Raw genomic sequence first — 23,363 nt, forward strand, 5'->3', positions numbered from 1 at the left:
ATGCTGGGCTGGAAGAAGCACAAGCTGGAATCAAGATTGCCGGGAGAAATCTCAATAACCTCAGATATGCAGATGACACCACCCTTATGGCAGAAAGTGAAGGAGAACTAAAAAGCCTCTTGATGACAGTGTAAGAGGAGAGTTAAAAAGTTGGGTTAAAGCTCAACATTCAGAAAACTAATATCATGGCACCCGGTCCCATCATTTCATGGCAAATAAATGGGGAAACAGCTAGAACAGTGTCAGACTTTATTTTGGGGGGCTCCAAAATCACTGCAGATGGTGATTTCAGCCATGAAATTAAAAGATGCTTACTCCTTGGAAGAAAAGTATGACCAACTTGACAGCATATTAAAAACCAGAGACATTACTTTGTCAACAAAGGTCCATCTACTCAAGGTTATGGTTTTTCCAGTGGTCATGTATGGATGTGAGAGTTGGACTATAAAGAAAGGTGAGCACTGAAGAATTGATGCTTTTGAACTGTGGTGTTGGAGAAGATTCTTGAGAGTCCCTTGGACTGCAAGGAGATCCAACCAGTCCATCCTAAAAGAGATCAGTCCTGAGTGTTCATTGGAATGACTGATGTTGAAGCTAAAACTCTAATACTTTGGTGACCTGATGCAAAGAGCTGACTCACTGGAAAAGACCCTGATGGTGGGAAAGATTGAGGGCAGGAGGAGAAGGGGACCACAGAGGATAAGATGGTTAGATTGCATCACCGACTCAGTGGACATGAGTTTGGGTAAACTCCAGGAGTTGGTGATGGACATAGAGGCCTGGCGTGCTGCGGTTCATGGGGTCGCAAAGAGTTGGACATGACTGAGCGACTGAACTGAACTGAGTGTCCTTGAAATAAGGCACTTAATCTCTCTGGGCCCTGGCTTCTGCATATGTCATATGGACATAATAATACCTCTATTACAAAATTTTTGTGCAGATTAAATGAGAAAATATCTTAAAAATCACCTTGCTAAGTACCTGACAGAAAGTCAAATTCTAGTTTTAGCCCTTTCACATAATATGTATTCAATAAACATGGATTGAATTGATAGCTGCATAAATGAACAGCAAGTGGAGATAAATACACATTCTTTCACATGGAATTTGGGATAGAATTTAATTAATCATTTTAAGGAAACAAGAAAATATATGGTTCATTCTATGTTTTTTAATCATCCTCTGATTTGAAAAGAATGAAAAGGACCTCTAGAAAATCTGATCCCGCATCCCGTTTGTCCCTCTCATGTTCATTTTTATAATCAGTTCAGATCATGAGGTCACTCTATCCAAAGAAAAGGAGGCTTTGCTTGTGAAAGAAGAGAGGCTTGGAGGACACCATCTGGTAGCTTTCAGCCCGCAATGCCGAAAAGGGCAAGCCGGGCACCAGTTTTCAGAGGAAATCCAGCTAAATTCAATGAACACAAGACCATTAGATAGAAAAGAGTTTCCTGACAGTAAGGGCCGCCAGTCTACTACATCAGGCTGGGATTTGCGTGATCTCCTTCCACGTTTCCTGTTTCCGGACGTCCTGAACCTGACACAGGCTGTGCTGCAAGCTGAGATCCACCCACCTTGCGGCCATCACAGTTAAAGAGGTGTGTGCAGTGACGTGACGCAAAGACGCGCTCCTCACTGTAATCCTCACGTTGGCGCTCTCAGGGTGAAAAGCCTCATGTTGCTTTCACAAAGTGAAAAAGGTGGCTTTTCACCTTATATTGGGTCAGTTATTTGATTGTCGCTTTTCTATGGGTCTCAGAAGAGAGCTTTTCTGTTCCCTTCATTTTTCCACTGGTGCCAAGAACTTGTAAATTTATTTGCTAGACAAAGCATGATATTTCCAAGGCTTTGATCAAAGAAGAGAATTTCTCCAGATCTTAGAGAAAAAGAGGATTGATGATCAAGCTGACAGGGCCAGGATGGAAGGTCCAGAAAGGTAGCATTGCTATCAGGAAGACAGCTTGTGGTTCTTATGCTGTGAATGGTCCTTGAATTCAGATTCACCTGAAATGTACTATACCTTGGTTTTTCTCTCCCTGCTAAAAACACTAAACATTTTCAAAGCAACGAGAAAATATGAATTAATTAGTGAATAAATAATTGGACTAGCTAGGTCAGTATTTTATATCATATAGCAAAAGTTCCAGGTAGATTTAAAACCTTAAGGTAAAATTAATATAGACACATGCTTTTATCATCCTACTGTGGAGGTGATCTTGAGATCAACTATAGAACTAAAGAGAAAAATTGACATATTTTAAGTGTTTGTATGGTTAGAAACATCATATATAAAGTCAAAGACAACACACAGGAGAAAGCGCTTTAAAATCTGGGGAAAAGTTCATGTTTTTAATATATTAAAAAAATTATAGCCAAAAAATAAAAGTGAGAAATGGAAATGATCAGTTACTTCCCAAAAGAAGAAATACAAGTGACTAATAAACAGAGCTAAGAAAAATGCAACTTTAGTAGTAAACAAGAAAATGTACATTAAAACAGCAAAATACCATTTTATTATTATTGCTGTTATTTTTTATTTGTCAGTTAGCACATTGGTAAAAAGTCAAACGAATGCCCAATGTTATTGAACCCATTGTTGACAAGAATGTGGGGAAATAAACACTCTCTTACCAAACTAATGAGATTTTTTTCTGTATTTTTTTCCTATCCTTTCATTGAGTCTTTTAAAATTTTTATTTATTTTTAATTGAAGAATAATTGCTTTTCAACATTGTGTTGGTTTCTACCAAACATCAGCGTGAATCAACCATAGGTTTACCCATGTCCTCTCCTACTTGAATATCCTTCCCACCTCCCTCCCTGAAAATCTTTTCTTATAGTTTTTAGGGGGTTGGGGGAGGGATGGAGATGGAAGTTGACATAATACATTAAAATTCTTAAAACTGATCACACTCTTTGATCAAAGAGCTTTATTTCTAGGAATTTATTATAAGGAAATAATAACAGAAGAACATAGATGTGCTTTCAATCATCCAGGTTTGTTTATAATAACAATAAAGCAAATACTCTGTGTTATTCAGTTAAACTTTTAAGTAAATGGTGAAACATAATACACAGAGAAGCACCTTTAATGATTAAAAATGAAGATGTGGAACTAAATATATTGGCATGCCAAGATGTCTGCATTACATGAAGTGAAAAATACAAGTAAGCAAGCTGTATAGCCTGATACGTTTCCTCCAACCTTTAATCTAGATATGCATATACACACATGCATGCGTGCTGAGTCATGTCCTGCTCTTCATGACCCCATAGACTGTAGCCCACCAGGCTCCTCTGTCCATGGGATTTCCCAGGCAAGAATACTGGAATGGGTTACCATTTCCTTCTCCAGTGGACATTCCCAACCCAGGGATTGAACTTGTGTTGGACATTCCCAGCACAAGTCTCTTGTGTCTCCTGCATTGGCAGGTGGATTCTTTACCTCTGCACCTCCTGGCAAGTCCACCTACTAGTGTAGAGTTATTGAAAAGACCTATTCTAAAAGAAAGGGTATGAGGAAGTCACTCCCATGTCCCCAACTCTCTCCCTCTCAGCTAGCTGGGGGTTGTTAAGACACACAGGTGACAAGGCTGATGATCTGATAGAGTCAGAACTCAGACCTACCTGCACTCACTCGACTTCCCTACACCAGCCATTCACTTTCTACTCTGACTAATACATAAAGAGGTAAACATATACGTATACTACTAGGCTTTCCAAGTCAACAGAGATGAAAGTGAACATGTTCAGTGATCTATAGCACGTGTCTGATCCTGTGTATATTTTTGTTACTTATGGAACTTTAATTTTTATCTTGCAGAAGGTATACTTTTGGAAGTACCAAACAAAGATATGTGCCTTCCAAAACCATAATAAAAGTGATAAGAAGTGAATCTGCAAAAAGGGCCAAATTTTCTTGTAAAAATAAGAGCAATCCAGTATGAATCTGCCTGATGTTCTGAGAAACTTCAGAAACATGAAGCATGTAAATTTCTTTTAGAAACACTAACCTGAAATATTTTGCATATTGTGGCTTAGGTTTCAAAAGGGATTTTGACTCATGTTTAACATTTTTAAGAAATTAGTGCAACTTATTGATTGTTGGGGGGAAAAAATCCTAGTGTGCCTCAAAAACCCAACCTTCTTCTATCAGTAGTGACCACAGCTTCTGGAACAGTGACTAGGACATGTGGTTTGACAAGCAAGGGTCTGTTTATATGGACAGAATAATTAGTAAACCAGAAAATATAGACCATGCTTGTGCCATTAATTACATGTAATAAATGATATACTTGAATAATGTATGAATATATGAGATGGTTACTGTCCTTCAACTGTTACTGAGATGGTTACTGTCATTAAACATGAATAGTTTTCTAGAGGTTAACTAATTCATGTCTTCTTATTAATTCATGTCTTTGTATCAATTGCTTACTTAATTTATGTCAACTGTCTTCATCAGACCAGTTAACCTGACAAAATGATAGATTATCCTTTTATTTGTTCTTCTGTAAGACAGATATAAATTTTTTTCAGCCATAGGTATACATATATCCCCTCCCTTTTGAACCTCCTTCCCATCTCTCACCCCATCCCACCCATCTAGATTGATACAAAGCCCCTGTTTGAGTTTCCTGAGCCATACAGCAATTTCCCATTGGCTAGCTATTTTACATATGGTAATGTAAGTTTTCATGTTATTCTTTTCTGACAAAATGATAGACTATCCTTATATTTGCTCTTCTCTAAGACAAATATAAAATTATTTTTTAAATATCTTAAACCTATTAAGAGATGAGAACTATTTTAGAGGAAAATTGTATTAATTTATTGATTGTTGATGGGAAAAAATCATGATGATCTGCATAGTTAGAAATCATACACATGTTCTAGTGTGAAATAAACATCATGGCCCATTTCTCCAAACAGAAGTGTATATTTGCAAAAGAACAGGAAAGCTCTGTCGAGATGTGAACTAGGAATCAATATCTAAAAGTGCCTACATCATAAGGCTGTCCTGTGGGTTCAATGAGTTCATGTTTCTGATAAGCTTAAAGCAGTGCCTGGCTCATGGTAAATGCTGTATAAATGCCATTGGCAGTGCTGGCTTTTAAGATAGAATTAACTTTTCAAAAGACTTTGGAAAAATCCCATCAGAGGTTTCAGCTAAAGTCTATTTTTTGATATAAGGTGTTTTTTACTTTTCAAATGTAAACTCTGTGGATTAATCACCATGAATGAAAACTCACAACCCATTTGTACTTATTTATGGCTTGTTTGGTTTTTTCTTGTAACCTTGTGGGTGATGGCCTGGAACCAAATCCTTGCCTAAACACGATCTGCTGTTTCCTCTTATTCTGGCCAATATGACCCGCCAGAACATGACAAATATGCATATATAGCTATGTTGTGTTCTTAAAAACGGACTCTGAAAAACATGACAACTATCTGAAACCCTGAATACATAAAACATGCTAAATAAGTTTGGTTAATTACAATATAAGCGGGCTCTCCATTGTACTAAATGAATCATTGACTCTCCCAGAGGATCTGAATAAAGTTCAATGGAAATGAGGGGAAAGCAAGATATGTTTCTAGCTATTTAGGGAGCTGAGGTGGATGGGGCAACAGAGCAACATGTTTTGTGCTGGGGAAGAACTGTCTGAGCCTGTCTGATAAATCCATTGGGTGTGGCTTTCCAGAAAAATCTATTCTATGAAGGCCTAAAAAGCTTTATGGGAAAGGATTCTTAAGAAAGGGACATTGAGACAACTTTGAGCTCACAGAAAAGCCTAGCATTGTATTACAAAGATGTGTCTCCAAACCTTAATCTGTGTCTGAATTTTATGTGGGTGTGCTTAGTGTGTGGGTGTGGAAGGAAAGTCAAAAAATGTAAGCTCCACAAATGCTGTTCCACCAAGTGTGCCAAGACTTTGCGACATAAGGCATGCTGCTTTGATACTCCCATAGCTAATTTAACCTAAGAAGTCAGATCTCCTTCCCCTCCTCTCCACTGAATACCATCCGACTGAGTGTCTGTACCAGGAGGATGGGCAGCTTCAGGGAGAAGCAGGGGAGGAACCAGGTGACAGCCTGGGATGCACAGGGACAGCACAGTTAGCAGATCCTGACAGAGGGGTCCACAAGAAGTGGACATGGCCAGAGCATTGTCAAGGGATGAAGATCCCGTCTCACCCAGAACAGCAATACCCAGTAGAGGAGTTCAACAGCAGACCTAAGCAAGCAGAAGAAAGAAGCAGCCAATTCAAGACAGGAAAATTGAAAATATTGATCATAATAAGCAGGAAAAAAAAAAAAAAGGTAAAGAGGGACTTCCTTTGATGGTCAGTGGCTAAGACTCTGTGCTCCCAATGCAGGGGGCCCAGGTTCAATCCCTGATCAGGGAACTAGATCCCACATACCACAACTAAGAGTTGCATGCTAAAACTAAAGATCCCACATGCTTTAACAAAAATTGAAAATCCCACATGCCAATATACAAATATAACAAAGAATAAAAAAGAAAGCATGAAGAAAAGCAAACACTCACATGTGCATGTGTGCTAAGTCACTTTGGTAGTGTCCAACCCTGCAACCAGGCTCCTCTGTCCATGGGATTCTCCAGGCAAGAATACTAAAGTGGGATGCCATGCCCTCCTTCAGGGGATCTTCCCGACCCAGGGATTGAACCTGTGTCCCCTGCAACTTCTGCATTGTAGCTGGAGTCTTTACAGCTGAGCCACAGGGGAAGCCCGAACACTCACATATAGTATACTAAATACACAATATAACCTCCTTTACATTTAAATATGTGCATACAAGTATTTTATGCAATGATATGGTTTTGAAAATAAATAGAACTTTTAAAAATAACATCATCGAAGAAGTCTTTTTATTTTTTTTTAACAAAACATGTTGGATAATCAATAACATTCCACAGATATATTCATCTAGTGTCTATTATAGGCCATAAATACTGTGCTTGGGATGCAAAAAGGACAAGAAGATCAAATTCCAGTAACTGGAACCAGCACAGCATCATGGGTGTATGAACTGGGCAGTTCAGTGCATTCAGTTTATTGTCCTGGGGTTGCTGTATAAAAACTCTTAATAATTTTTGAGCAAAGGCCCTGCTTTCTTGTTTTGTACTGGGCCCTGAAAGTTATGCAGTCAGTTCTAAGGGGCACATGGACAACAGATAAAGAGTCATGCTGCTGAGAAAGAGACACTCGGAGCCCATTCAAGCAGGACAAGTGCCTGATCTGGCCTTAGGGACAGGGCTGGGAGGCAGAGGGGAGCGCAGGATCAGGGACCATCTCCTGGACCTAGTCAGGCTTGATGAGCAATAGGAATTAGCCTGAGCTCCAATAGGCTCTCCTTATTTTGAAAATTCATACATTAGGTAGGTTTAGCATTTTTAAGGTAAAATATACATCTATGCACATATGCATAACGTTGTTGAGGAAAATTATCCACAACTTGAAATTAAGACCTCAGGGTCATTCTAGAGCATTTCCAAAAAAGCCTAGGAAAGGGTCACTGGACTAAATCTCTAGACCAGGGGTTGGAAACTTCTATAAAGGGCCAAACAATAAATGTTTTCTGCTTTGAAGACCCTATGAAAGTCTTTGTCATAGCTATTCAATCTGCCACAGTAGTGCAAAAACAGCCATGCTGCTGCTGCTGCTGCTGCTGCTGCTGCTGCTGCTGCTAAGTCGCTTCAGTCATGTCCGACTCTGTGCGGCCCCATAGACGGCAGCCCACCAGGCTCCCCCATCCCTGGGATTCTCCAGGCAAGAGTACTGGAATGGGTTGTCATTTTCTTCTCCAATGCATGAAAGTGAAAAGTGAAAGTGAAGCCGCTCAGTAGTGTCCAACTCCTAGTGACCCAATGGACTGCAGCCCACCAGGCTCCTCCGTCCATGGGATTTTCCAGGCAAGAGTACTGGAGTGGGTTGCCATAGGCTATGCTAAATGACTTCCCTGGTGGCTCAGATGGTAAAGCATCTGTCTGCAATGCAGGAGACCTGGGTTCGATCCCTGGGTCGTGAAGATCCGCCGGAGACGGAAATGGCAATCCACTCCAGTACTATTGCCTGGAAAATCCCATGGACAGAGGAGCCTGGTAGGCTACAGTCCATGGGGTCGCAAAGTCAGACAGGACTGAGCAACTTCATTTGCTTACTTACTTATGCTAAATGAAAGTGTGTGGCTGTGACCCTAGGCTACAGAGACTAAGCCCTGAAGGCAGGCCATTTGGCACCCTGATCCCTGCTCTAGGGCACTTTGACTCTCATTTGCAATGATCAAGTCCTAGACTGCGTAAAGTTAGAAGTTAACTTTTAAACCCATCAACAATCATTACTGTCTGGCAGAGACCATAACCTCACAATGTGCTGTTTAGTGCCCTGCTGAGCATCCTGTCCCAGTGATCCTGTCCCAATCAAACATATGTAGAGATATGGAGAGAAAGAGAATGAAAGGAAAAAGATAGAGGGAGGGAGGGAGAAAGAAAGAAAAGAAGGAAGGAAGAAAGAAAAAAAAAAGAAAGAAAGATCAGGATAGGTATCAGTTTCTCATATCTGTCTTTGTAGCCACTTTGTCATCCTGCTGGTACCCTCATTGATTAGTTCAGTCTTTTATATATTCTTTATATATTCTTCTGTTCCCTCATCCAAGGGATCTTCCCAACTCAGAGATCTAATCCAGTTCTCCCACATGGCAGGCAGATTCTTTACCAGCTAGCCACCAGGGAAGCCCAAGAATATTGGACTGGGTAGCCTATCCCTTCTCTAGCAGATCTTTCCAATCCAGGAATTGAACCAGCATCTCCTGCATTGGAGGCAGATTCTTTACCAGCTGAGCTACCAGGGAAGCCCTTACATATTCTTACTATATATTTTGATAGCCACTGTGCTTTTAACTTTTTAATATTGTACTTTGTCAACATATTTGAAGAGAAGCCTAGTCAGATACAGAATGAATGAAGAGTTTTTAATATGCAACTCTGCAAAATATGATTCCTGTTAAGTGACTGCACCTTGCTTCAGTCAGCCTGAATAAATTTGCTCCAGTATAGAAATATCAGAATCTGTATGGCCAACGCAAATCAGCTATGGGAAAGAGATCTGAAGAAGAATACCTTTTTAACCAATACTAAGTGATCATCATTAGAATACTAACCAGGAGAGGAAACTTTAGGTGTGAAAAGATCAAGACACTGGGTCCTCCCCATTACTGTCCCTGCTTTGTCCATCCCAACACCCCTCCTCTAAGCCAGGAACATGGAAGTAAAGATCTCCCAGCCTGTGTGCTGAATTCCTCCACATTCTCCCAACTTAGGAACCACAGAGCACTTCCTCTTTAATTCCATGAAGATGTAGTTAGAATTCTTCAAAGTAAGGGTTTACTCTAAAACTAAAGGAAAGCAAAAACATAAAAGGAGATCACCCACAAGGGATGCCATCAGCCCAAGCTCCTTTAGACTGTGGTCCACACCTCCTGGGTGACATGGCTCACATATAGGTACAAAGCGTCAGAAGCAAAAGAAAATGCCATTGTGTGAAAGGCTACACTGGGTCAGTTTACTAGCTCATGTGTCAAATGAGTCTTTACTAGAAGAATAGAGTGGATTTAAAATGCAAAGAGGGGCTTGATAAAGGACAGAAATGGTATGGACCTAACAGAAGCAGAAGATATTAAGAAGAGGTAGCAAAAATACACAGAACTGTACAAAAGAGATCTTCACTACCCAGGTAATCATGATGGTGTGATCACTCACCTAGTGCCAGACATCTTGGAATGTGAAGTCAAATGGGCCTTAGAAAGCATCACTACGAACAAAGCTAGTGGAGGTGACGGAACTCCAGTTGAGCTATTTCAAATCCTGAAAGATGATGCTGTGAAAGCGCTGCACTCAATATGCCAACAAATTTGGAAAACTCAGCAGTGGCCATAGGACTGGAAAAGGTCAGTTTTCATTCCAATCCCAAAGAAAGGCAATGCCAAGGAATGCTCAAACTACCACAAAATTGCACTCATCTCACATGCTAGTAAAGTAATGCTCAAAATTCTCCAAGCCAGGCTTCAGCAAAACATGAACCGTGAACTTCCAGATGTTCAAGCTGGTTTTAGAAAAGGTGGAAGAACCAGAGATCAAATTGCCAACATCTGCTGGATCGTGGAAAAAGCAAGAGAGTTCCCAAAAAACATCTATTTCTGCTTTATTGACTATGCCAAAGCCTTTGACTGTGTGGATCACAATAAACTGTGGAAAATTCTGAAAGAGATGGGAATACAAGACCATCTGACCTGCCTCCTGAGAAATCTGTATGCAGGCCAGGAAGCAACGGTTCCAGGAAGCAACTGGACATGGAACAACAGACTGGTTCCAAATAGGGAAAGGAGTATGTCAAGGCTGTATATTGTCACCCTGCTTATTTAACTTCTATGCAGAGTACATCATGAGAAATGCTGGACTGGAAGAAGCATAAGCTGGAATCAAGATTGCCGGGAGAAATATCAACAACCTCAGATATGCAGATGACACCACCCTTATGGCAGAAAGTGAAGAGGAACTAAAAAGCCTCTTGATGAAAGTGAAAGAGGAGAGTGAAAAAGTTGGCTTAAAGCTCAACATTCAGAAAACTAAGATCATAGCACCCGGTCCCATCACTTCATGGCAAATAGATAGGGAAACAGTGTCAGACTTTATTTTGGGGGGCTCCAAAATCACTGCAGATGGTGATTGCAGCCATAAAATTGAAAGACACTCGCTTCTTGGAAGGAAAGTTATGACCAACCTAAATAGCACATTCAAAAGCAGAGACATTACTTTGCCAACAAAGGTCTGTCTACTCAAGGCTGTGGTTTTTCCAGTGGTCATGTATGGATGTGAGAGTTGGACTGTGAAGAAAGCTGAGTGCTGAAGAATCGATGCTTTTGAACTGTGGTGTTGGAGAAGACTCTTGAGAGTCCCTTGGACTGCAAGGAGATCCAACCCATCCTCCTAAAGGAGATCAGTCCTGGGTGTTCACTGGAAGGACAGATGCTAAAGCTGAAACTCCAGTACTTTGGCCACCTCATGCAAAGAGCTGACTCATTGGAAAAGACTCTGATACTAGGAGGGATTGAGGGCAGGAGGTGAAGGGGATGACAGAGGATGAGATGGCTGGATGGCATCACTGACTCGATGGACATGAGTCTGAGTGAACTCCGGGAGTTGGTGATGGACAGGGAGGCCTGGCATGCTGCGATTCAAAGCGTTGCAAAGCGTTGGACATGACTGAGTGACTGAACTGAACTGAACTGAAAATCAGTATTCAATGAAGCTAGGAGTATAAAGTACTTTGGAAACGGAAGCAGAGCCAAGAATTTAGGGAACCTCCAGTGACAACTTCCCAAGTTCCTTTCCATTACTCTTCAACAATTAGCCAACAAAAATATAGGAACTGTGTCACATTTGAACTCTATCAAAAGAGAGAAGTCTAATAGTAATTGAATTGGAAGGAAAGAATCTAAACAGTTGTTTGCAACATATACACTAATTGCCTTCATTTTATTTTGTTTCCATAGCTTTCTGACATGATTGTTTTTAACCATAAGTAAACAAAAATAAATGAAAACAGAAGAGATTTTGTAAAAGGGACAGAGGCATATTTGCATTTACTGTCACACACTGTATTTCCTGTTTAGATTTAAGTCAGAAAAGACATGACCATAGCTCTTTCCCTTTAAATCTCCCTCCCTCAAAGTCATCTCAACCGTAAAGTGAGGCTGTCCATTCTTTCTTATTTTGCTCCAGGTTTGTTACAATCCAGCTCACTTGCCCTTACTTAAAGTGCTTCTTGTCTGCTGTTTTTACAAGCTTATCTGCCAGTGTTCCTCTTGAGCTAACAGCACGATAATCAAGAATTTAGGATTAGTAACAAAAGACAGTTGAAAATGCAGAACTCCAGTTTCCTAAGGGGAGAAAATCTATATACACCTACCCTGATCATCTGTTAAAATGCTATTTGTCTTTGAAATAATTTCTTTTTTGAAAAAGTTTATAATATATAATGTATTAGAAAGCTGTACATTTAAAATGTATTTACATAACATATGTTTACATTATATACATATATATATTCTATTTACACACACACACATATAAGTGTGTGTATAATATAAAATTCAACCAACTAGAGCACACCATTTGTTTCTCATTCTGAATACTATTGGAATGCTATTGGACTCGTTGGAAAAGACCCTGAGGCTCAGAAAGACTGAAGGCCGGAGGAGAAGGGGACGATAGAAGATGAGATAGTTGTATGCCATCACTGACTCGATGGACATGAGTTTGAGCAAGCTCTGGGAGTTGGTAATGGACAGGGAAGCCTGGTGTGCTGCAGTCCGAGTGGTCGCAAAGAGTTGGACATGACTGAAAGACTGAACTGAACTGACTGAATGCTAACCATTGCTCTCAGCCAATGAAGTTACATGACACATATCCTACTGACACTCTTGGCTATTGGTTGCTAGTAACCCATACTGTGAGATCTCTCTGCCAGTGAGCTCATGTGCTTGAAATCCAGAGTCGTATGTATTTTATCTTATGTGTTTTTTACTTTCCTATCTCGTTTTCTTCCACTGATATGTATTCTGAGCAATTTCTATCCACTCTAGCTGAGAGAAGTTGTGTGAGTCATCAAAGATTTGCAAAAACACAAATTTTATAGCAATTCCAAAAGTCTTCAAGAAAATGGTCAAGAAAATATTAGAAAAGAGGGTTTCAAGACCCCTCAAGGTCTTTTCAAGACTTACCTAGCCCAAACAAGGTTTAACTTTTCCTGTAAAAACAAATCCACAAAAGCTTGTAACAGATATGCATTCCCAAATCGGATATTCACAGTCCTGGATCAAAATAGGAGAAAGTTTTTCTGGCTGGGGAGTATTAAAAAAAAAAAAAAAAAAAGCAGCTGCACAATTGCCAACTACAATTCTAATTTAAGAGACTGTGAGCATGAAATCACAGAATTTTCCCTTGATCAGCTCAGTCTGATTACCAAATCCTCCTGCTCTATGCATGTTGTGCTTTGTGATTGTAACCACACCACTGATGCAGATGGCCCTGGGTAATATCTTTTTGGCACCATGTGTGCACTGGGCTTGCTCACTGACTTAATCAACAATTGTGTTTCCTTAATTTTTTGAATTTAATTAGACTTGGATTTCAAAGCAGTGTTTCACTTTAGGTATTTGCACATGCTAGCAAACCACCAAAACTAGAAAAGCAAATATTACTTTTCCCCTTTCTGACTGCTTATTTAGCACCTTTCTCTTCTTGTACTAAGTATAATTAATACAGAAAAACATATATAAGCTTAAAAGCACACCCAAAAAGCACTTAATAAAGAGCCAGTGTTATAATTTCCCAAAGCTTTCTTTTAAGATTGCCAGGAGAAATATCAACAATCTCAGATATAGAGATGATACCACCACCCTAATTGCAGAAAGCAAAGGGAACTAAAGAGCCTCTTGAGGAGACTGAAAGAGGAGAGTGAGAAAGCTGGCTTGAAACTCAACATTAAAAAGGAAAAAGAAAAAACCTAAGATCATGGCATCTAGTCCCATCACTTCATGGCAAATAGAAGGGGGAAAAGTGGAAGCAGTGACAGATTTCATTTTCTTGGGCTCTAAAATCACTGAGGACAGTGACGGCAGCCATGAAATTAAAAGACACTTGCTCCTTGGAAGGAAATCTATAACAAACCTAGACAGTATATTAAAAGGAAGAGATCTCACTTTGTTGACAAAGGTCTGTATAGTCAAAGCTTTGGTTTTTCCAGTAGTCATGTATAGATGTGAGAATTGAACCAAAAAGAAGGCTGAGCACAAAAGAACTGATATTTTTGAATTGTAGTGTTGGAGAAGACTCTTGAGAGTCTTTTACAGCAAGGAGATCAAACCAGTCAATCCTAAAGAAAATCAAGCCTGAATATTTATTGAAAGAATTGTTGCTGAAGCTGAAGCTCCAATACTTTGGCCACTTGATACAAAGAGCTGATTCACTGGAAAACACCCTGATGCTGGGAAAAATTGAAGGCAAAAGGAGAATGGAGAGGCAGAGGATGAGATGGCTAGATAGCATCATGAACTCAATGGACATGAACCTGAGCAAATTCCGGGAGATAGTAGAGAACAGAAGAGCCTGGCATGCTGCAGTCTATGGGGTCCCAAAGAGTGGGACACAACTTAGCAACTGAACAACAACAACAAAAAAAGTTTTCTCTATCCCTTTTTGATGATGAAAATAAAGCAATAAACACTTCTCATTTGTTTCTGGATGGGAGTAGATCAGCTAGCTCAGTCCTGCTATCAAAAGATTAACTAAGTGACCTGCTTATTTAGATAGTCTCTCAAAGCCATTGACAACTTCATCTTTGAAAAATCCTTTTCTCAGACTTGACTTTGAGGGGCCCCTCTGAAGCACTGGACAGTCTTGAATCTCCTTTTTCATACACTGGCCTGACCCTGCAGTTTTCTGGTTCCCTTTCAACATCTCCATTTGTTACTTCTGAGGTCTTCTTCATGAGATCCTCTTCTTCTACTAGTAACTTATATATAGATGCTCCCTGAAAGAGAATGTGTTAATGGCCTGATCATTCACCTCTCACCCTGTATTCATATTGCCATGGGTCTTTGAAATCTTTCTCAGTGAAGAGGAATGAGTACATTTTCATTATCCTCAACACTGGATCCAGGCATGTGATTTGTTTGGATAAACTGAAGTTTAATGGATATGACATGGGATCTTTGGGTGATGGACTTGCCCTCTGGTGCCTCACCCTTTGCCATGAGAAGAACACGCCCAGGCAAGCCCTGGTCCCAGGGGAATGAACCTGCTGGTGCCCACAGAAGGAGGAGAAACACTAGAAACAGAGCTCAGCCAGGGTCAACTGCCCACAGATCCATGGAGAATAAACAATTGCTGGCTTAGTCACTGGGTATTAAGCTGATTTGTTATGCAGCATTGTTGGGGGCATAGTTCACTGATAGACTCCTTAAGGTTCTTTAGTTCTCCATTATCAAACTTGGCTTATTCCTGATGGTTTAGAGGCTAAGCTGACCATTATCTGGTCATAATAAATGATAATAATTAAATAATAGAATACAATGATAAATAATACACTTTTCAATAAGCAAAAATCTTTTAAAATTAGGGCAGAAATAAATGCAAAAGAAACAAAAGAGACCATAGCAAAAATCAACAAAGCTAAAAGCTGGTTCTTTGAGAAGATAAATAAAATAGACAAACCATTAGCCAGACTCATCAAGAAACAAAGGGAGAAGAATCAAATCAACAAAATTAGAAATGAAAATGGAGAAATCACAACAGACAGCACAGAAATACAAAGGATCACAAGAGACTACTATCAGCAACTATATGCCAATAAAATGGACAACTTGGAAGAAATGGACAAATTCTTAGAAAAGTATAACTTTCCAAAACTGAACCAGGAAGAAATAGAAAATCTTAACAGACCCATCACAAGCACAGAAATTGAAACTGTAATCAGAAATCTTCGAGCAAACAAAAGCCCAGGTCCAGATGGCTTCACAGCTGAATTCTACCAAAAATTTAGAGAAGAGCTAACACCTATCCTACTCAAACTCTTCCAGAAAATTGCAGAGGAAGGTAAACTTCCAAACTCATTCTATGAGGCCACCATCACCCTAATACCAAAACCAGACAAAGATGCCACACACACACACACACACAAAAAAAAAAAACTACAGGCTAATACCACTGGTGAACATAGATGCAAAAATCCTTAATAAAATTCTATCAAACAGAATCCAACAACATATTAAAAAGATCATACATCATGACCAAGTGGGCTTTATCCCAGGGATGCAAGGATTCTTCAATATCTACAAATGAATCAATATAATACACCACATTAACAAATTGAAAGATGAAAACCATATGATTATCTCAATAGATGAAGAGAAAGCCTTTGACAAAATTCAACATCCATTTATGATTAAAAAAAAAAAAACCTCCAGAAAGCAGGAATAGAAGGAACATACCTCAACATAATAAAAGCTATATATGACAACCCACAGCAAACATTATCCTCAATGGTGAAAAACTGAAAGCATTTCCCCAAAAGTCAGGAACAAGACAAGGGTGCCCACTCTCACCACTACTATTCAATATAGTTTTGGAAGTTTTAGCCACAGCAATAAGAGAAGAAAAAGAAATAAAAGGAATTCAGATTGGAAAAGAAGAAAACTCTCACTGTTTGCAGATGACATGATCCTCTACATAGAAAACCCTAAAGATTCCACCAGAAAACTACTAGAGCTAATCAATGAATATAGTAAATTTGCAGGATATAAAATTAACACACAGAAATCCCTTGCATTCCTATGCACTAGCAATGAGAAAACAGAAAGAGAAATTAAGGAAACAAATCCATTCACCATTGCAATGAAAAGAATAAAATACTTAGGAATATATCTACCTAAAGAAGCAAAAGACCTATATATAGAAAACTATAAAACACTGATGATAGAAATCAAAGAGGACATAAATAGATAGAGAAATATACCACCTTCATGGATTGGAAGAATCAATATAGTGAAAATGAGTATACTACCCAAAGCAATCTATAGATGCAATGCAATTCCTATTAAGCTACCAATGGTATTTTTCACAGAACTAAGACAAATAATTTCACAATTTGTATGGAAATACTAAAAACATCAAATAGCCAAAGTAATCTTGATAAAGAAGAATGGAACTGGAGGAATCAATCTGCCTGACTTCAAGCTATACTACAAAGCTACAGTCATCAAGACAGAATGGTACTGGCACAAAGACAAAAATATAGATCAATGGAACAAAACAGAAAGCCCAGAGATAAATCCACACAAGTAGCATAGACACTTTACCTTTGACAAAAGTGACAAGAATATACAATGGAGAAAAGACAATCTCTTTAACAAGTGGTTCTGGGAAAACTGGTCAACCACTTGTAAAAGAATGAAACTAGAACACTTTTTAACACCACACACAAAATAAAGTCAAAATTGATTAAAGATCTAAATGTAAGACCAGAAACTATAAAACTCTTAGAGGAAAACATAGGCAAAACACTCTCTGATGTAAATCAAAACAGCATTCTCTATGACCCACCTCCCAGAGTAATGGAAATAAAAGCAAAAATAAACAAATGGGACCTAATTAAACTTAAAAGCTTTTGCACAACGAAGGAAACTATAAGCAAGATGAAAAGACAGCCTTCAGAAAAGGAGAAAATAATAGCAAATGAAGCAACTGACAAAGAATTACTCTCAAAAATATACAAGCAACTCTTGCAGCTCAATTCCAGAAAAATAAATGACCCGCTCAAAAAATGGGCCAAAGAACTAAACAAATATCTCTCCAAAGAAGACATACAGATGGCTAACAAACACATGAAAAAATGCTCACCATCACTCATTATCAGAGAAATGCAAATCAAAACCACAGTGAGGTACCATCTCACAAGTCTATAAACAATAAATGCTGGAGAGGGTGTGGAGAAAAGGGAACCTTCTTACACTGTTGGTAGGAATGCAAGCTAGTATAGCCACTATGGAGAACAGTGTGGAGATTCCTTAAAAACTGGAAATAGAACTGCCATATGACCCAGCAATCCCACTGCTGGGCATACACACTGAGGAACCCAGAATTGAGACATGTGTACCCCAATGTTCATCGCAGCACTGTTTATAAAGCGAGGACATGGAAGCAACCTAGATGTCCATCAGCAGATGAATGGATAAGAAAGCTGTGGTACATATGCACAATGGAATATTACTCAGCAATTAAAAAGAATACATTTGAGTCAGTTCTAATGAGGTGTATATAACTGGAGCCTATTATACAGAGTGAAGTAAGTCAGAGAGAAAAACACCAATACAGTATACTAACACATATATATGAAATTTAGAAAGATGGTAATGATAACCCTATATGCAAGACAGCAAAAGAGACGCTGATGTATAGAACAGTCTTTTGGACTCTGTGGGAGAAGGTAAGGATGGGATGATTTGAGAGAATAGCATTGAAACATGTATATTATCATATGTGGTCACCAGTCTAGCTTCGATGCATGAGACAGGGTGCTCAGGGCTGGTGCACTGGGATGACCCAGAGGGATGGGATGGGGAGGGAGGTGGGAGGAGGGTTCAGGATGGGGAACACATGTATACCCATGGCTGATTCATGTCAATGGATGGCAAAAACCACTACAATATTGCAATTAGCCTCCAATTAAAATAAGTAAATTTTTAAAAAGAATACAATGATAAATAATATACTTATTAATAATCAAAAATAAATAAATAATAATAAGTGACAAATACGAGCTACCATTTTTAAAGCTCCTACTACATTTCAAAGGTCATGCTAAGAGTGTCCCATATGTTATGTCTGAAACTCATGATTTTTCAGACAGAGAGGATAGGATTATGCTTAATTATGAAAGTATAAACTGAGGCTCAGGGAAGAAAAGCAACTTCCCCAAGCCCTGAAAATAAGCACTGATCTTCCCCTAAAGCTGTCAGAAAGAGTATGGATCTGCCAATACATTAATTTTGTACTTTAGCCTCTAGAACTGAGACAATAACTTTGTGTTGTTTGATTTACCTAGTTTGTGATATTTTGTTAAAGACTCTGACAAGATCTCCTGATTCACCTACAAAACAGCCTCAGAGTTGCCTACCTCAGCAATGGACAGCTGGGGCATTTACTCCCTGGTCTCCTCCCCCATTTAATTGAGGCCTGCACTAGTTTCCCACACTTCAGGATTGTGTTTTCATGTTGACTGGGCAAGCTACCATGACACCAGAGAAAATCTGGGCTTGTGGTGGGATATTTCAAGCTTATCCAGAACTATCCACTGAAACTATAGGTGAAAACAAATGGGCCAAGGGTATGTGATGCAGAACACAAGAGATGAGTGCCTAATGCTGCTTACCAAAAATTCATATACTATCCAACACACATATCTCTGGCAATTGTTTGGAATTTGAAGTTCAATTTTAGGTAACAACTTTAGCCTATTTCTAATCTAGTACCCCAAAACTATGTGCTTGTTGTTCATAATTAGGCCTATAGCATTGTTATCTAACATGACTATTTCACTGAAGGCTCAGGGTAAGGTTTGACATGTAGCTAAAGAGCAAAGTTGCTCTTAAGAGGGTGGATATTACCAGTGTCTATCATTAAGCAGAAACTTTTCTGTGACCAGGAAAGGGTCACAGAGGCAGAAACTGGCTCTAGGCCACTGACAAATGGGGAGAAATTTGGCAGGTAGACCAGAAGGTCATCCTAAGTTAAGGTTACATGATAGTGAGAATTGCTTTTCATTTCATACAAAATCACAGTTTATTGAAACTCTATCAAAGAACTCCATCTAAGAAAAGCCAAGATTTAAACCCATATTCCCTCATTACAAGTTCCATCCTCTTTTTCCTTGTCCAGAATGAGCTCATCCACCTGTCAATAAGGGTTGAAAGGAGAATGTTTACATTTTTCAAGGTTCAGCCCTCTGCTGCAGCTACTGGCGAAAGAAGTGCAGGGCAGTTTTCCAGACATACCGAAGGTTCTCCAGGGTGGAGAAGGCACCTGATGGAGAGGTAGGCTCCCCGGGACTAGGAGCAGAACATGGACCATAAGCAGAAGTATATAAATTTTTCTGGGGGCACAACGTTGTCAGGCATTGTGTCCTTGCCCCAGGTACCCTCTCATACAGGGTCCTGGTGAATGAGCTCTTTTCGTGACACTGAACTTTTCTTGCTCCATTCTTCAGAGACAGTTTGGCTTCTCTCTATCTCCCCTTCTCCCAGGTTTTACAGCTCTCTGCGGACATTTTTCCATTAAGAGGTTGTGAGCCTTATTTCTCCAGACTCCAACCAACAAGATCCAGAGCTGTTTAGTTTTCTGGGTGTGTCCCAAACTGAAGCTTCTGACCTTTAGTTTATACTTTGGATGTTCTGACATCCTTTCCTGCCAGCTGGTTTGTACTGTGCACTGTCTGTTCTCCTCCACGTGGCCTGACACCTTCCCTCACTAAAACCTTGGGTGTTCTGATCAGTCATACAGCCAACAAGTTCAAGTCAAGCACTGAAGCAACTTTCTTTACTCAGTCATTCTCTGCTGAGTCCTCTGACTGCTGTTTTAATGATTTTCCTCCTTGTCCTTTCCAAGGGAGCATTTCCAATCTTTTAGAAACCAGTCCAAATCCAAGGGTCCTAGGCTCCCATGATGCAAAGGGTATTCTGTTTCATACAAAGTTCTGGTTTATTGAAATTTTGTAATGGAATCTTTGTCAGTCTAAGAACCATTGTGCACTGTCAGTTTTCCTCCAGTCATAAACAATTGTTTTAACCTGTAGAAGAAGACTCGAGAGTCCCTTGGACTGCAAAGAGATCCAACCAGTCCATTCTGAAGATCAACCCTGGGATTTCTTTGGAAGGAATGATGCTAAAGCTGAAGCTCCAGTACTTTGGACACCTCATGCAAAGAGTTGACTCATTGGAAAAGACCCTGATGCTGGGAGGGATTGGGGGCAGGAGGAGAAGGGGACGACCCAGGATGAGATGGCTGGATGGCATCACGGACTCGATGGATGTGAGTCTGAGTGAACTCCAGGAGATGGTGATGGATAGGGAGGCCTGGCGTGCTGCGATTCATGGGGTCATAAAGTGTCGGACACGACTGAATGACTGAACTGAACTGAACTGAACTGAACCTGTAGAAACAGACCAAAAGGAAATATCCTTCCCCAAGATTTTTTTATTTCTTCAGTGCAGCAGAAAATAGTGATTTTAGATCCCTCTGAACCACTCTGTCTCAAAATCATTCATGGTTGACTGTTGTCACTCATCTCCCAAGTCAGATGCCGCTTCCTCAGAGAGTCCATCCCTGACTATCAGTCAAAGGGGCCACCTCACCACTCTATCACATCACCCCATTTTATTCTCTCCATAACATTTATCAAGTCCTAATATTGACCCCCTTTGCTATCTAGTCAGGTTTTGTTTCTATTTTTGTTTCATCAATCTCCATCTTACACAGAATATAAACTCCATGAGAATAGGGACCAAAAATACAAACTCCATCAAAACAGGGACCAAAAACATAAACTCTATGAGAATTAGGGACCAAGAGAATAGGCTCTTATCCCTTGTTGGAGGAGTCACAGGGTTAGCAGCCCATCTTCAGTTTCCTTCCTTCTCCATGTGTAGGAGTATATGTTCCCTCTCCAGTTGAAGTTTGGCATAGCCATATGATTTGTTTTGGCCAGTGAACGTGAACAACAGTGCTCTGTCTCTTCCAGGAGAAAGATTTATGAACCACTTTCCATGTAAAGGTGAAGTGGTTATGGAAGCATGTATTGTGATGGTGCCTCCATCAGCATGGGTTTCTGGCTGACAACAGTGAGCAGAGCCCTCATCTGTCCCTCATTGGACTAATAGTGTGAATAAGAAACAAGCCTTTGCTGTGATAAGTCAATGAGATTTGGATGTTGTTTGTTATTGCATCATACTCTGGCTTTCCCTACTATGTTTGCTTCCTAACATTTCTATAACAAGTCACCACACACTTTGGGGCATAAAATAACACTAATTTATCCTCTTGCAATACTGGAGGTCAGAAATCCAAAATGAGTCTTATGGAACTAAAATCAAGGTTGAGACGGGGTTGTATTATTCTGAAAGCACTCACTAAAGCATAATCTGTTTCCTTGCTCTACCAAGTTCTAGAGGCCATCTCCATTCCTTAGCAAGTGGACCCTCCCTTATCTCCAAAGCACATCACTGCAACCACTGCTTTCATTGTTACATCACCCTGTGGCTCTGATCCTCCTCTCTTCCTTTTATAAATACCCATGACTACATTGAGCCCACCTAGATAATCCAGAATAATCTCCCTATCTCAAGATCTTTAACTTAAACATTTCTGAAAAAAAATACTTTTCCACATAAGGTAACATGTATGTGTTGCGGCGGGGGGGTGGGGGGGGGGGAATGCCATTATTCTATAAATCACACTGACTAATATGATAATGAATCCATCACAGTCACACCTGGGATACTACCCACCATGATAGAGCCACTCAGTTAATACTTGGGGAATGAATAAATGAATGAACAGACCAGAGTGGCATAGCATAGCATTCAAGAGCATAGCATAGCACACCAGAACATAGAATAGCATGTAAATAAAATTTTTTTTGGTAATAGTATTTGGAGGGTAGCTACAGCTTTAAAAAGATGGGTCCTCAAAATTCACCATTTCTTTGCCAAAAAGTGACAGTGACAGAGTCTAACTTCAACTTATAAAGAAAATACTGGTTAAGATTAACCAGGGGCATTACTTTTCTAAGTTTTTCTGTTGTTGTTCTGGGAAAGTTACTCAAACTTTCTGTGCCTCAGTTCCCACAAATATAAAGGGAGGAGACATGTGTATAGTACCTCATGTTTTCGCCGAGAAAATTCCATAAACAATACACATAAAACTCTCTTACAACATCGAGTGCAAAGCAGGCACTCTCTAAATGTCAGCTTCTTCCTCCCCACTTCTCATTATCTAGCTTCCCATCCCTCTTACACCTTAGGGAGTTTGTGATACTCTATTTGAAACTTCTCCTTCCCAGCTGTCTACAGCTGAGGAGTGAAGAGCTATGGCTGTTCTCTAGAGGAATGAAAGCTCTGGTCCTAGACAAAAATTCTAATTCGAAAAGATACATGCAACCCAATGTTCATTGCATCACTCTTTACTATAGCCTGGATGTGGAAGCAACCTAGATGTCCATCAACAGATGAATGGAAAAAGAAGATGGGGTACAGATACACGATGGAATACTACTCAGTCATAAAAAAGAATGAAATAATGCCATTTTGCAGCAATATGGATGGAGCAAGAGATTAGCATCCTAAGTGAAATGTCAGACACAGAAAGAGAAATATCATATAATATCACTTATATGTGGAATCTTAAAAAAAAATGATACAAATGGACTTATTTACAAAATAGAAATAGACTCACAGACATAGAAAACAAATTTGTGGTTACCAAAGGGGAAGGCGGGGAAGGATAAATTAGGAGCTGGGGACTAGCAGATATATACTACTGTATATAAAACAAATAAACAAGGACCTACTGTATAGCCCAGAGAACTATAGTCAATATATTGTAATAAGTTACAATGGAAAAGAATATATCTAGATAGATAGATAGATAAGAACTATGCTGTATATTTGAAACTAATATCACCATGTAAATTAACTATACTTCAATGAAAAGCTGTTTAAAGAAA

This window comes from Ovis aries, chromosome 2 (genome assembly GCF_016772045.2).
Source record: "Ovis aries strain OAR_USU_Benz2616 breed Rambouillet chromosome 2, ARS-UI_Ramb_v3.0, whole genome shotgun sequence".
NCBI classification, from domain to species: domain Eukaryota; kingdom Metazoa; phylum Chordata; class Mammalia; order Artiodactyla; family Bovidae; genus Ovis; species Ovis aries.